Consider the following 15487-nt stretch of genomic DNA (forward strand, 5'->3'; position numbering starts at 1 on the left):
GAAAAAGAAAAAGAAAAAAGAAAGTGAAACATGAAAGTTACCTAATTCTAACTTACTTCACAAAAGAAAGTTTCCTTTATTTTTCTTTCAAAATGTAGTATAAATCCAACTATAAGTTGGTCACCAGCCATTTTTGACTCCTACTATCATGGTGATTGTTAACTTTTCTCTGATGGTGGTGCTCAAACCCAGGACCTCACTTGTGTATCACAAATGCTTACTGAGGTATATCACCAGATCCTATAATTTAAATATTTTTAAATTACATTTATTATTTTATGAAATTTATTTATGTTTATGTGTGTATATGTGGTGGTCATGTGCCATGGTGCCACATGTAGAGGTCAGAAGTCAACTTTCAGGAAATCAGTTGTCTTCTACCATGTGGACCACAGGGCTTGGTCTTCAGGCTTGTTGGCAAGCAGCCTTTATTCTCTGAGCCATCTCATGGACCCAAAGATGATTTTAAAAATAATCATTTGCATCTGTGAAAAACCCTCAGACAGCATGATTATGATGAGCACTGTTAGCAAATTTCTCTAGTTATATCCACACATGTGGGAGGAAGAAGCCCAAAGGAATGTATTTCTTCTATATGAACTTCCTGATGACTCCACTCAAAGATGGATGCTTCATGACAGCCTTCAGTGAAGAAGCTTCCAGAAGTTCCTGAAAGCAAACAGAAGGGAGCATGATTTTTAAAAGTGATCCAAGTGGAGTTTCCCTGATGGCTGTAGTTTGGATCCAAGACCCATGTGTTGAAGGGCTTTGTTTCCAGCTTGTGGCACTATAGCAAGGTGGTAGACTCTTTAGGTGGGCCCCACTAGAAGTCAGGACACTGGGGACTTCCTTGAAGAGAATTTTGGGAAGCCAGTCCCTCTAACTCTCTTCTGCTCCACCCCACCCCCACCCCCAGTTCTTGGTCACCACTAAGGTGAACCAAGCTTTGTTCTGCCCAGGCCCCCTGCCATGATGTACTGGGCTGCCACAGGCCCAAAGAGGCCCAGAAACCATGGACTGAAACCTCTGAAACTGTAAGCCAAAGTAACCTTTCCCTGTACACACTGGTTTTCTCAAGTATATTTTCACGGTGATGGAAAGCTGGTTGACAGTACTAGAACCAGGGAGTAGTCCTCTAGGCCCTCTCTTCTGTCTGTCATTTCCAGACCTGTTTCCACTCGTCCCAATCTGGGCAGAGATCTGCATAGTCTATTCATATGCTCTACATTTAAATCTTTGTCAGCACGGGCCATTTTCCTTAGTCACTCATCAGCATGATAAGGAACTACTAGAATTCAATAGATCAGTCTTCCTCACTTGCACCAGTTCTTTGGTTCAGAAATCAAGATAAAGTTTAAGTATGTGCAAGGTCGGCATCACTCATTTCTTAGGGCATGTCAAGGACTAGGCAGGTCCTATTTTTGCTCTTCTGACAGCCTGCATGTGGACCTTTCCAACTGAAGAAGGGGGCTCAGGAGACTACAGCAGAGCTCATCTAAGAGCTGACATCTTCCCTGCTGCAGGGGCCATTTCACCTCCTTATCAGTTGCAGGCTGTTCCTTTACCTTCCTTCTCCCTGGCAACTTCATCAGAACCTTCTCATGAGAGGTCAGCTAGAATGCAGGAATCAAATGAACAGCCACATAGACTCAAGGACTACACCCTGTAGGGTTTTTCAAGACCGAGGCAGTGGTCTTGGGCTGGAAGTGAGAATATGGGGGTGAGGTACAGGTGAGTATAAGGACACCAGGAAGTCCAGGAACTTTGCTCCCTTTCCTATCCTGTTGTGCATTCCTGTTAACATGAGTCGGGTTAGGCACAGAGAGGCTCTACCTGCCCCTGCAGGCAGTCTAGGATTTGTCACATTCTAGGCCTCAGAAAGCAAGAACATCCAAAGGTTCTCCTCTCCTCTCCTCTCCTCTCCTCTCCTCTCCTGGGTGGAGGTTAACTGAAAAAGTGCGTTACTGGGAATATGCTCTAGAAGGTCTCTCTCTCTCTCTCTCTCTCTCTCTCTCTCTCTCTCCCCACCCCCCCTTTCCACATAGGATGGCTACAGCCCAGGAAGCCATCTTCCAGGACCGTTCCGCTGACAATAACCCAAGGACTTCCAATGCACTCCACCTATGAGCTGGCTCCATGTCTCCACCCTGGCCAAGGATTTCCGAAGGGGACGAAGTGCAGAGTGCCTCAGCTGTGGCTTCCTCTGCGGTTGTCTGTCCACGAAGATGGATGATTCTGGCCTCTCCATAATCCGGGCAGACCAAGTAGACAGCAGCAGAATCCACTACTGCGGATGCAAAGTGCCCCGAGACGCCCTGGATCTCGAGACTTTGGTAAGCACTCCAGCGTGGAGGGAAAGGTGAGGAGGGAGATTGCACCGCACTTCTGGGAGGTTTACTGGCCCGAAGTTCAGGTCAAGATCAGAACCTTTCCCAGGGGTCCTGAAGCGCTCAGTCCCCAGCCCAGGCCTCCTAGGTGGCCGGACCTCATGGGACTCAGGCTTCTTTGAGGCCAAGTTCCGCGCCTCCTGCCGGTGCCAGATACGATTGATGTTCTCCCCAGAGCGCCCACTCGCGATGGCTCTGGGGCTCCTGACGTCTCCCTCCCTGCGGTCCCCTCACTCTAGAGGTGTCCTGGTCCCCGTGCAGCAGGCCTAAGCAGCCCCAGCACTTCACTTCGCAGCGCCCAACTCTCTAGCCGCTGGCGCTTCTAGCAGCCGAGCCAAAGCTACAGGCGATTGGACAGGGGCTAGGGGCGGGACCTCGAGCTAGACACCGCCCGCGGCCTCCCAGAGTCCTGGCGCCATGACGATTGGCTACGGGCTCCGCCAGTCATAGGTTGATGGACGCCCCGCCCCGCGGGGCTGGCCCGAGGCTGGCGCTGGCCCCGCCCCGCCCCGCCAGCCCCGCCCCCTCAGAGCCTAGTCAGCGCAGCCAGGCGTTCCGTCTCATTCTCTAAGCAGGTTCAGGAATTGTCAGCGCCCTCCCGGCTACTGCTGAGCCTAGCGGCCGCCGGGCTTACTACGCTCCCCGGGGTGGCCTCTCGATCCGGTGCTCCCTGGTCCTGCTGGGCGACAGCAGCCGCGGGTTCGGGGCAAGTTGGAAGGGAGGATCCGCAGCAGGGGCGTGGATTTGCGGTCTGGACTCCGCCAGGAGGGTGAGTGGCCGCGCGCGGCGAGCGGCTCCTCGGCAGCGTTCTGCTGCTGGCGAGCGGAGACAGACGCGCCTGGCGCTGGAGGGTCGGAGCGAGGCGGCTGTGAGGTCAGGAAAGGATGGGACTCGCTCGGTCCCGAACTTGTGGTTTTCAAAGCATCCCAACTCGACCCGGGACGCGGCTCTGCGTCCGCACCAACTTGCGATGGTGATTGACATCCTGAGGTCCCGGACGCCCCGAGCCCCTCTGCGGCCTCGGTGTGCGGACGGCAGCTCCTAAAGGGCTGCGACCGGTTCCTCAGACTGGAGCACCCGGAGCCCGCGTGCGGCGGTGGCCCGGCGTACACTCCGGGAGTCTAGCCGCGCGGCCGGTGCTCCCGGTGCGTCCTCGGCGGCCGGAGGACCCGAGTGACCCGCCGGGTTCCGCAGCAGGCCCCCTGTGCTCTGCAGAGTCAAGGAACTGACAGCCGTGCTGGACCTTAAACTTTGGGAAGTAATTGCTTCCCGTCAGCACTTGACTGGGCGCCCCTACTGCTGAGGTGCTCGGACCTCGGCATCAAGTGCCAGGTGTGTGGGAGGAAGTTGGTTAGGACCAGCCGGCAGCTGGGTCTGGAGCAGTTGCCCCAGCTCGGGAGAGGCCAAGGCGAGGCTGAGGGACTGCCAGCCTGGTCTGGGGGTGTTTGTGCACCTGTGTGTTTAGGTGATAAAGTTGTGGCAAGAGCTGACAATAGAGGATTCAAGGTTAAACCTGACGCTTCGTTTGTGGCTGAGTGTGATTTTTTTTTCTTATAGTAAAAGCAGCTTATTTATATTCTATAAGGACTAAACGGAACTCGGTACAATATTTTCTTGCCATTCTTATTTGATATGAATGATAGCTTATTTAAGAGTTCTAGAGAGACTTGGATCCAGAATTGGAAATAGTTAGATATTTTAAAACATATAAAGCATTGATTTATTTATATAGTTATTTATGTGTTTGTTGGATGTACACGTACACGTATCTGGGGGTGTGTATATGTATGTGTAAAACTGATAGGGGAATGAGGTAGAAATATACAAAGGAGAAACTCAACCTTGAACTTCCCTGGATGACAGAGATGAACCCTCCGAGCTGTGAGGTGTATGGTGACTGTGTGTGTAAGCATGTCTGCATCTGTCTGGTCTGTCTAGGGCAGTATATGTCCATGAACTTTACGAGCATTCAGTTCAATACCATTCAGTGCAGATTCCACGTTCCTGTTTTACAGCCCAGAAGCTGCCAGCCAGCCCATCTGTTAAAACATAGCATGCACACTTAAGTCAGAGCACTGGGCTGGGTGGTGGGTAGGGAGCAACCCTTAGCAAAACAACATGCTACAAACAAACCCTTCCTCTTTCATTCTATTCTCATCCATTATTTGGCTTGAACTTGCAGTCTTGCTGAGGAAGAAAAAGAAGGGAATGCTACCTTTAGAAAGAAAAGATTGTTTTGTGATGTAATTATAGCTATAATTTGGGTAAGGGAGTTTATAGGAGAAAATCCCTCTGGAAGAAATGTGGTGCTTGTCACATCACACTGCAATGCTGGTTTACAGCTTTGCAGTAACATGTATATCACAAACTATTTTCTTTTACTTAAGAGAATGCATTAAAAATGAATGGTTTTGAACCAACACACACATACGCACGCGCACACACACACACACACACACACACACATACACTTTAATAGAAATAAACAGAAGTTTATTGCCAAGACTGGAATCAAGATTGCCTTAGTAATTCTAATGAAGCATGCTTTTAGGAATTTATAGCCTGGACATAAATTCATATTTGGTCTAATCACTAGTAGCAATGGTTCACAATTTGTAGTTTAGAAATAATAAAAAGGCTTTATCATGAAAATTCTGATGACTAAAAAGGTCCAGGCAGCTTATTAAGTTCCTGCCCAAGTGACTGATACTTTAAATACTATAAATTCTTTTAATAGCGTAGTTACTTTACGTGACAATAAAGACAATATTTTTGAGATGTATAGTTGATCTTTTTCACAATAATTTTATGTTTTTAATTACATTTTTAATAGTGGTGTTTATTATATGCGAGAAGAATAAACTGGTGTGGTTTTAAGAAGTCATCATAAGAAGTTTTTCACTTTTGTGGCACATAAACATCTGGGGAGAAATATGCAAATCCTTAATATATGTCTGTCTGAATCTGTGATGGGCTGTATAGACACACTAATCTCCTGGCTTCACATGAATCACTCAAATGACCTGGGTGGTGCAGTTCTTGGTCTGGACTCTAGTCCAAGGAATTCAACTCTGGGATCTAGGGCAGAGCTTTTGGAATCTGCACCCCCAACTGATTCTGATGTCAATGACCTCTTCACCATATTTTAAAGAAATACTGAAATGGTGTTTACGATATAAAAGAATATGGTCTGTGAGTTGATATAACAATTGGTTATTCAGAAATCTCCAGGTGGCATCTACTGGCATTGTAAAATTTATATGTAATGCATTAACTATATTTCCTCAACAATGAGCCTCTTTTGTCCTGTATTTGAAACTCTCAGTTATTCCTTTTCTGAGTTGGCCCCAATTCTAAGGAAGTCTTCCTGGAGAAGCAAGATAACTTAATACCTCTCCCCAGTCTGGTACCTTCACTGCCCACTTCCATACCAGTGATGCTGGGATGTTCTGGGATGATTTGACCAGTCCTAGCACACTGTTGGGCATTCCTCCCCTGGGGTGGGAAAGAGGCCTCCATGTCTCTTTAAAAGCTATTCAGGTTTAGGGGCTAGAACAGAGTACACACTTCAGCTGGGCTGGCACAGACACTCAAAATCAAGACACTCCTTGGAAACTGTAGTTGCTCTGCCAGCCAACCATGAGTCCCACACCTCCATGAGCCCACCATCAGCCATAAGCCCCCACACTCCCATGAGCCTAGGGATACTCACATCCTGGAAGTTACCTTAGATACATTTTAAACTGCCCCATTAATAGGGTAGAATTTCTTAGCCCCACAGAGAAGGGTTGAAAATTGATTGCTACCTGTCCTCTTATAGAAATCAATGTGGATTTTGATTTATAAATTATTACCAATTAGTTTTTTATTTACCTTCTGATGCTGACATCTGTATTCTGCTGTCTCATTTCAGACTGGTATCATTCTTCACATTATACTCTTAAATAAGATTTGAAAGACAATGGGTCAATCAAAACTTGTCTTCTCTACTATTCAAGTAGCTAAAAAGCAAATGAAAATTTATGCCATGTTAATTAGTAGAGGTGATAAACATTACCATTGAAATCTACCCAGTGACTTTATAGACATACACAGGTGCCAAGGATCCAAGTGCAACCGAGATTTATGACTAGTAAAAATCAAATACATACAGATTAGAGATGCATGTGCCAACATCTCAGCGTTATGAGCAAAAACAAGGAGTCTTTCTGTAAGAAACAGTATATATTTTTTAAATCTTTTTAGATCTTTTTTAAAGGTTAAAAACTCATTCAATTTTATGTCTTACAGGGCTCATACTGAGTTCAATGTTGTATAACTATTAATTCAACAAAGAACCTAAAAATTTCATAGCCACTTTTGAAAGAGATGTATCTTTGCTCTGGAAACTGTTAATGAGTATGTTAAAGCTGTAATGAAATGCTTCTTCTGAAAAAAATAATAAAAAATAAATAATAAATAAAAGCAAATAGCCGGGCGTGGTGTCGCACGCTTTTAATCCCAGTACTCGGGAGGCAGAAGCAGGTGGATCTCTATGAGTTCGAGGCCAGCCTGGTCTACATAGTGAGTTCTAGGACAGCTGGGGCTACAGGGAGACCCTGTCTCAAAAAGACCAAAAAAAGCAAATGACTTCTCAGAGGTCAGAGGTGTCAAGAATAGTTACTTCCCTGATGACAAAAGGATATAGAGAGGTTGGGGCTCTGAACTTAGATTGTTCCAAACCATGGGATCATCATTGAAAGCTTTATGGAGCAATTTTGTTTAAAGAAACACTTGGCATGCTGATGTCACTTAATCTTTTGAGGACAATGTTTTGTTTGTTTTTTCACTTTGTTCCTGATGAGCAAACAGCAGCTTCAAAAAGATAGTACTTGGATCCTGTCTTTTCTATTTAAAGACGATGCTAATGACTGAGATGTTGGCTTTACACTGTGAACTGCCTTTATTTGTGTTTATTTAGTATTGTGATATGATAGGATTATGCTTAGTTACGTATATCACCTAAAATTTTTTTATCAATTTCTTTCCATTATTTCTTTATATTGGATTTGACATTGTAACTGTTTTCTCTATAAAGTTAACCAACATATGTGATAATTGGTTCAGTAACCCTGACCTTAACCAGCCAACCTTGACATAGAGAGGCAAATAATTTGCTAAAGGTCATAGAGCACAATTGGGAGCAGAGCCTACATGCAGAATTGTTTGGACCTGGATTTTAGACTTGTACTATTTTTATCTATTGGCATGTTATACTACTAGCAATGTTTTTACACTGGCAAAATAGAGTTACTTACATTCATTTTTCCCAGTTCTACATGATTCGATGGATTTAGAGAGCCTGCAAAACCTGGGGTATACCACATGCCCTGATTGTACAATGGCACTGACTTGTGCTCAGTTTAGAAAGAAAGGAAGAAAGAGTGAGAAAAAGAAGAAAAGAAAAGAGAAGAAAAGAGACTGTAAGCAGAATACTGCCTTTCTTGAAACTGGGCCATAGGTCATTGCAAGCTTCTATACAACATTTTTTTTTTTTGCCATGGCATACTTCTGGCATCTAACTTTCATTTGACAAATTCTTTTCAAGTTTTTAACCCTTTTTTCTTTACCCCTTTCCCATGGCCAAATCATTTTGTTAAAAAAAAAGTTCACTTCTCATGTCAATTTCTTCTCTTAACATCTCCTAATTCCTAAATGTCAACCTTTCTAGTTCTGGTTCTTCTGAAATACCCCTTCCAGGGCCTACTTTTGCTAGTCTAGTAATCTCTTCTAATAGAGAACAGCTATCGAGTACAGAAATTTTGCTGTCGTTTTAGCTTTGTGGGTTTCACCACAAGGAAGAAGGAAATGGTGAAGGACGATATTGAAGTCATAGTGATATGTATTCATATTCAATATCCCCAGCTTACTGTGTCAGTGGTATAGTTAAGATCGAGATGAATGAAGTGACAGATGTGCTCATCTGTGGCCTCACAAACACTCCTTAATACAAGCTGAAAAACATAGCTGCAGACAGCAGATCCTGGGTTACAGAAGAAAAACAAATGTTAAGCTCTGAGAGAAGAACTGGGCCAAAAGTGAAGGGTCAGCAGTGGGGGTGGGATGGGGAGTGTGTGGGAAAGAAACACCTCCAGTAAAATGCCATGCGGGGTGGTAAGAAATTTATAGAAGTGTGGATGGTTTGGGGTTTCTTGGGGGCATTGATTCTGTTTTATATTGTCTTCACAACCCACTCACCCTGCTTGCTTTAAATAATTTATTATAGCAGCAGGCCTTCCCCTGGTTAGTTTCTTTTTTTATAACTTTTCCTTCTCAGAGTCTAATCAGAGGCATATATAATAGTGTGGCTGCCCTCAAGTACTTAGGAAAATCCATGATCAATATCACTCTGTCAGAAACCCAGGGCTGTTCCATTCTGTTTTGCAGTGTTCTCTTCCCTGTTACATTAACTTGGTATCTAGGCTTTAAACACTATTTTATTAATCTTTGCACAATGAAACTTCTGATCTTATTTTTCTTGGCTCGAAATATCTTTCAGGTAATCCATCAACAGACCACCATTGATCTAATGATGTATTTATTGCTCACTATTGCCGCACTGGCAAGAAACTCAGTATGGTTCTAAAATTTTGATTAAAAAGAAATCAAGTTTTTGCAAGGCGTAGCCATCCAATTATGTTAGGCCCTGCCAAGTATATTTTATGCTAAAATACACACATATTTCAAGTGAGCAAAATGTGCTTTTTGAAGGCTTTTAAAACTTTTTGCTATGAAATAAATAGAACAAGAAGATGCTACCTAAGTGAAAAAGCTATGAGTATACTCCCCAACTCTAACCAAGGATACAGTGCTTTGAAGGATTACATTCCTGCATTCTAAAACAGGTAGATTTACGTTCTTAGTTGAAAATAATGAAAATATTAAATAAATTAGCATAATGGGAAATAATTGAGAGATTTACATGTGAATTTGACCTGTTGGCCAGTGTGACCAAAGGCTGGTGATGGTTGGTTGTATGGAAAAATTTAAATAAATTAGCATAATGAAAATATAGAAACTAACTCCCAGTCACAAATCAAAATGAGCTGAAATTAAGAAATGCTAATACTATCATGGACAGGCATTATTTTTAAAAACTAGTCATTGACTTTCAGTTTTTGCTTAGCTAGCTCAGAATTCAAGTATCAACACCTTTGGGAAGCTTTTCCAGTCCTCTTGGCCTAATGCCCTCCTCTTACAAAGCCCTTTTCTCCTGGAGTCTCCTCTCCAGTCTGGAGGCCCCTCAAAGGCAGGGGCCTACTTTTCATTTTATAATTTCTCAACAAAACTTTCTCAAGACAGAGTTGCTAGGTGCAGGAGAGGTGCCCAAGAAATACAAATAAACATTATAAGCATTCCAAAGGATGTGCAAGAAGATACCCACCCAAAGTCTGAGTATAGGATGATGGATTGTAGGACTAGATGTTCCACTCCACTACCAGTCTCAGCACTTCATAGAACACGCACCTACTGAAGCTGCATCTGCAATGTCTCTTTGCTTTCTTCCTGCCTTGCCTCCTCCTCTCACTACCTGTCAGTGTGACTTCCTCAAGGACACCTCCAGTTCTCTCCCTCTAGGCCAACTCTTGTTCCCATACCTCTTAGTGAATCTTGAAAGCCCCTCTTTAAGACGGGACTGCCTCACTTGTGTCTTCTGAAGTCACTGATGGTTTGGTTTCTTTCACTGTCTAGTGCAAATGAGTAGCTAGCCTTGGCGTGGGAGATTTGGGGGACATTTGCGAACAAGATCGTGATGGGCCTAGAGGCTGATGTCCAAAACTCACTGCTAGGGGAAAACTTTTAAAAGTAATAATAATTATAATTCAAGTATATTTTTAGAGACTAACCTTTATAAGGGTTTTCATTTGTAAATTGCCTTTTCTTCAGGAAGGACCCTCAACAGTCTGATGGCTTTAGGTAAGCACCTCATTCAAGGAGTTGTATTACTGAAGTCATGTACAGACCATGCATTCAAGTGATTTATAGTTCAGTTGAATTAAACATAACTGTCTGAAATAAAGCCTTAAGATAGCTCGTTCATGTTAGATCCTATGGGACCTTGGCAAATTCAGGAGTTCAAGGACCAGGATTATTTGTCTCATCTGGCAGATTGAGCCCTACTTAACATATGTGCTTTCTTCTTCTGTCTTCCAAGAAGGTATTAGAAAATTGAGCAATTTAAGTCCAAAAGGCATTTAGATATTTGAAGTCATGGACAAGATGAGCAACCCTGGATTAAGTCATGAGCTCAAACACTAGTTATGGATCTTATAAGCCAGGATCATTTGTCTCTGCGTATATGAGGACCTCCCCTTTTACCTTTGGATCTAGATGCGGGAAGTCTTAAGAGGAGGCCCAAGTACAGAGGTCGATATCTGTGGTACAGATCAGCTCATCTCCTTCCCTTCAGCAAGTGAGCATTCTCCCTGTGGTATTTTGTTTGCATTTACTCAAATCTGTTTTCTGTATCCTAGATATGAAACTTCTCCCCCTTCATGAAGTCATGAAGGGTGTGGTAGTAGGAGTCTGGGAGGGGTTGGAAGGAAGAGTGGAGGTTGGGTCTGACCAAAATACATTGTACACATGTATGAAATTCTCTATGAATAAATTTAAAATATTAAAGTTTTTAAAAAAGAACTTCTTCTTCATACACTTTGTGTATATGCTCTTGGTCACAAAGTTGTTATTCTTTAGCCTTTTAAGTGTACCTAACAACATTTCTGCTTAATTAATTCCCCCCTCTAGTGTTTTCTTTACATTCTTTCCCCCTGCTTTTCAGGTAAGAACTCATGCTTTATACAAGCTGTATCACAATCAGTGTTAACATTAATTGCTTCCCCAGGAATGACTGCAATTATTCCCATTCTCAAAGGACTTTCTGAGAGCATTCCATGTATTTTTTCTCATGGGATATTAGATGCCCTAAGAACCTTATGCAATGAAAGAATAATTACCCTCACAAAACCTTCAGTTTTTACTGATCTTACCCATACTTGCTGGTGATACTCCCTCTACCTGCCTAATCACTCTTACAACCTCCTGCTCCCTTTCATGTCATTAAGGAAAAAGATCATAGAGCTCCATTGGCAACAGACATATTCACTATAACCAAGGAGGTGAAGCTTTCTATAAAAAACGAAATAGGCACACAAAATAAGAGTAGGCAGGCCTAAAAGTAGGTTATGTGGACTATACACTTTTTGTTTAATTCCCTTTTTTGCATGTATATAGGTGCGTGGGGTGCATGCATGTGTGTGTGCATGTTCACATATATGTAGATGCATGTGTGTGCACATGCACATGTGCATGTAGAGGTCAGAGGCTGATATCAGGTGTCTTCCTGGGTCTCTCTCCACCTTATATATTGAGGCAGAGTGTCTTACTTGAATTCAGAGCTCATCAGTTTGACTAGTCTAGCTAGTCAGTTTGCATGGGGTAATCTTTTGTCTCTGCCTCCCTAGTGCTGAGATTACAGAGAGGCTGCCATGGAATTATTTACATGCATGCTGGGGAATCCAAACTCTTGTCCTTATACTTGCTTGGCAAGTGCTTTGCCCATTAAGCCACTCTCCCAGCCCCCATTGTTTAATTCTTAATTTGTGGTTCTCACCAGCAATATCCTTGTTCATTTTTGAACTCAGGCTATTGCTTTGTAGTTAATATCAGTAGCCATCTTTCCCCCACTTTAATCCTTCTCCTAAAAATTATTGATGGTGAGTTTCAGTCTTCCTCATTTGTTTTACTTCATTTTTATTTTGGATGTTTCAGGGTGCTCTCCCTGATCTGCCTTGTTAAGCTGTATTGTTCCTAACCTGTTTGTCAATTCTTCTACAGCTTTCCTGCTCCTGGTCACAGCTATACAGTTAAATACTGTTCTCAGGTTGAATGAGTTTCCACTTTTGCTGCAGATTAGTAATGAAGACATTAAGTGGAATTCTGATAGTGACCCTTTCAAGAGCCAAGGCACCATTTACTGTTTTTAATTATAGTCTCTGGGCAGATTTTCACCAGTTATAATGCTCACCCCATTTCCAAGTAGTGTTTCTCAAATACTGTATGAAATTATAAAATCTCTATTCATTTCATCTTCTGCTTGCCATTATGTGCTAAATTTATAATTCTAGCATTTTCTCATAGGAAAATGTCTATTAGACTGAAGTGGTTAATTTGATTTCAAGCCACACTGGTTTTGCTTATTGTGACTCATTAGATAGTCCCAGTCCCCATCGTCAGCTTCCCAACAGTAACCCTATTCCAGCTTGTCCATCTATGCTAAGTTTTTGTAAAATGAGTATTTTAATGATCCCAAGTAGTTCACTTAAAAGAAAAGCCCCTCTATATAGCTGGAAAAAGTAACCAATGTTCTTTGATGGGATCTTCGTTTGTTTAGGCTGCATAACAAAATACCTTAGATTGGCTAATTTATAAACAACCAAAGTTTATTGCTCATAATAGAACTGTGAAATACAAGACCAACGTGCTGGCACGTTTCACATCTGGTGATGGTCTTCTTCCTCACAGATGGGGCTTTTGCACTGCAGCCTCACATGGCAGGAGCTAGCTAGCCTTCTGGAGACTCTTTTATAAGGGTACTATTCCCATTCATGAATGCAGAGCTCTTATGACCTAATTAGTTTCCATAGACCCCATTTACAAATACTGCCCTATTGGGGGTTAGGTTTCATTTGTAACTTTTGAGGGGATACATTCAAAGTATAGTAAATGGTCAAGAGTTTTTCTTCTTCCTTTTCAGTTGTCTGCCTCCTACCTAGAAATCCTAATACTGCACATTTTCTTTGGAGTCTTTTTTCCCACTTAGTACCAGTCTAAGTAGAATATGAAGCCACTTTTACTCCTTAACATCTGGCCTGTGCCTGGCATCTATGATAATCTTGTATGATCTCTAGTGAAACTTATAATTGGATAAAGGCTTAGTTGTCAGCCTTATGGAACAAAGGATCCATGAAAACTGTGCTTTATTTAGGTCTTATGAGAAGAAGAAATGTCCCAGATGGGTGGGAGATACAAGTAAAAGTTTACAATTAGGTAAGGAAAGCCACCAAGACATCATTTGGTACTTGCTACCCATTTGCTTCCCGTGGTCTTTTCTGGATGACCACTCCAGTGCTACATATGAAATGCTATCATGGCCCAGATCCTGGGACACTTCTAACCCTAGACCATCTCAGAGAAAGAGAAAGGAGTATGTTTTTCTAGGAGATCTTCAGTATCCAACTCAAATGAGAGGAAATGTATTATCACATGTATTATCTCGATTGGTTGCTCAGCTGGTACAATGGCATTCTCAAGGATTCAGGTCCCTCTTGTCTTACCATCTCTATTGTCCCTTTCATTCTAAGACTGATTATTTTCGTATTTGTGACATGGCTACAGCAGTTCAGATGCCACTTGCAAACATGACAATGCTAGAGCACAGAAAATGGAACCACCCCCACTGTTTCAAAGTCTGCTTTTGAAAAATCTGAAAGCATTACTTAGAAGGCTCCTAGAGTCTCTGCCTCACTCACTGATCAAAAGTGGTTCTCATGCCTGTCTCTTAGTCACTAGGAAGGGATCATGACCTGAGAGAGAAAGAAGTAAACTTGAGCAAAATCAGTATTCTGATAACAAGAAAGATATATGTGTAGGGGTGTCGGGAGAGGCAGATGTAGGCTAGACACTGGCAGGCAGCTGTCAATGTCAACTACCTGTTGTGACTTTGAAAGTATAAAATTCCTTGTCATGACTGCTGTGTAGTTCATAGGTACCATTGAATACTACACATTTCTAGCTATGAAATAGTAAGGTGTAGATTGACAGAAAGAAAAAAGCACAATGAGAACTAATTAAGGGCAGAGACGTGAACCAAGATCAATAATTATTCTGATTACAACCATAATAAACTCTAATGAGTCTGAATGTACTAATTTATGTCTTTTTGTCCTCAATAAGTATATGACCTTTACTGAATAAAAAAGATTAAAATAATTTTCTTATTCAGCAATACTATCTTTCTGATGTTTTACCGTATAGATATATAAGAATGTAAACAACTTTATTAACTTTATATATCATGGTGTTAACAAGACTAATAATTACTGGTGATTATAACTGGCCATTGTTTCTTGTGTGGTCTTTTATAAAGTAAGACTTTAGCATCCGAGAAGAGCTAGTAATTTTCTGAGATCATACAATTAATAAGCATCTAAGCTAGGATTTTAGACATGAGTTCATTTGTTCCTGTCCTTTCCTAATCTACATGACTTCCCATTTACTTGGAAGACAGTTCCAGGACTGTCACCGTCTGCAGGGCCTTGAGTGATTGGGCCCTGCCTTATCTCTATGACCTCATTACCTACCATGTTGCCCTTGCTTAATTTTTCAACTATATGGCTCTCTTATTGTTGGTGTAATAAGCTAGGCTCATTCCCACCTGTGACCTTTTGCATTTGTTGTTCCTTCTGCTTTGATCACAAGGCTCTGTTCCTATGGCTGTATCCTCTCTATTCAGGCTTTAAAGTATCTCCTCTTTATGACTGTATCTAAGGGTTATGCCATGTCTCTGTTTAGGGGTCCTCTGTCCACCTTGATTGTTTCTTCCCCACTTTTTGAGTCCTGTATCTGCTGCAATCTTGTATCATTTTCTCAGTTATCTAATTGTTTTTATCCATTGCCTCTACTAAAATATAAATTCTATGAGGGCAGGAAACTCTAGTTGGATTTTCAAATGAATGAATAAACAAATGAATAGGTTAATGAATGAATATTTAGAAGTTTTGATTTCTAGTAATTGACAGTCAGCCTTTATCTCCTAACCCTAATAATAAGGTAACATGCCAAGTGTCATTTGAGCCTGAATGTATGCAGCTCAGAATTTTTTCTTATAAAAATTGAAAACTGCTCAAACCTGTTTTTTATTATGTTTGAGGGCAAAAGAAGTGTATATAAAGTTCTTGGAGAAAAGATATACTTACTGTAGTTGTATACACATGAATTTCAAGAGAGCCTAGTACAAGAGAGCAATTTGAACAATACTTTCTGGGTTTCTTATTTATTATAGT

At 42.0% G+C, this 15487-nt stretch overlaps 1 protein-coding gene across 1 annotated transcript in view; it reads left to right on the plus strand.

Annotated features, from left to right (window-relative positions):
* The first annotated feature begins 2940 nt into the window (after positions 1-2940).
* Positions 2941-15487, plus strand: part of March3 (membrane associated ring-CH-type finger 3) — a 176124-nt gene continuing 163577 nt past the window's right edge. Inside the window, exon 1 of the mRNA XM_008840974.3 lies at positions 2941-3156. The gene's annotated coding sequence lies outside the window, so the exon portion shown is untranslated. The remainder of the gene's footprint in view (positions 3157-15487) is intronic.

This window comes from Nannospalax galili, unplaced genomic scaffold, assembly GCF_000622305.1.
Source record: "Nannospalax galili isolate Female #2095 unplaced genomic scaffold, S.galili_v1.0 scaffold490, whole genome shotgun sequence".
Taxonomy (NCBI): domain Eukaryota; kingdom Metazoa; phylum Chordata; class Mammalia; order Rodentia; family Spalacidae; genus Nannospalax; species Nannospalax galili.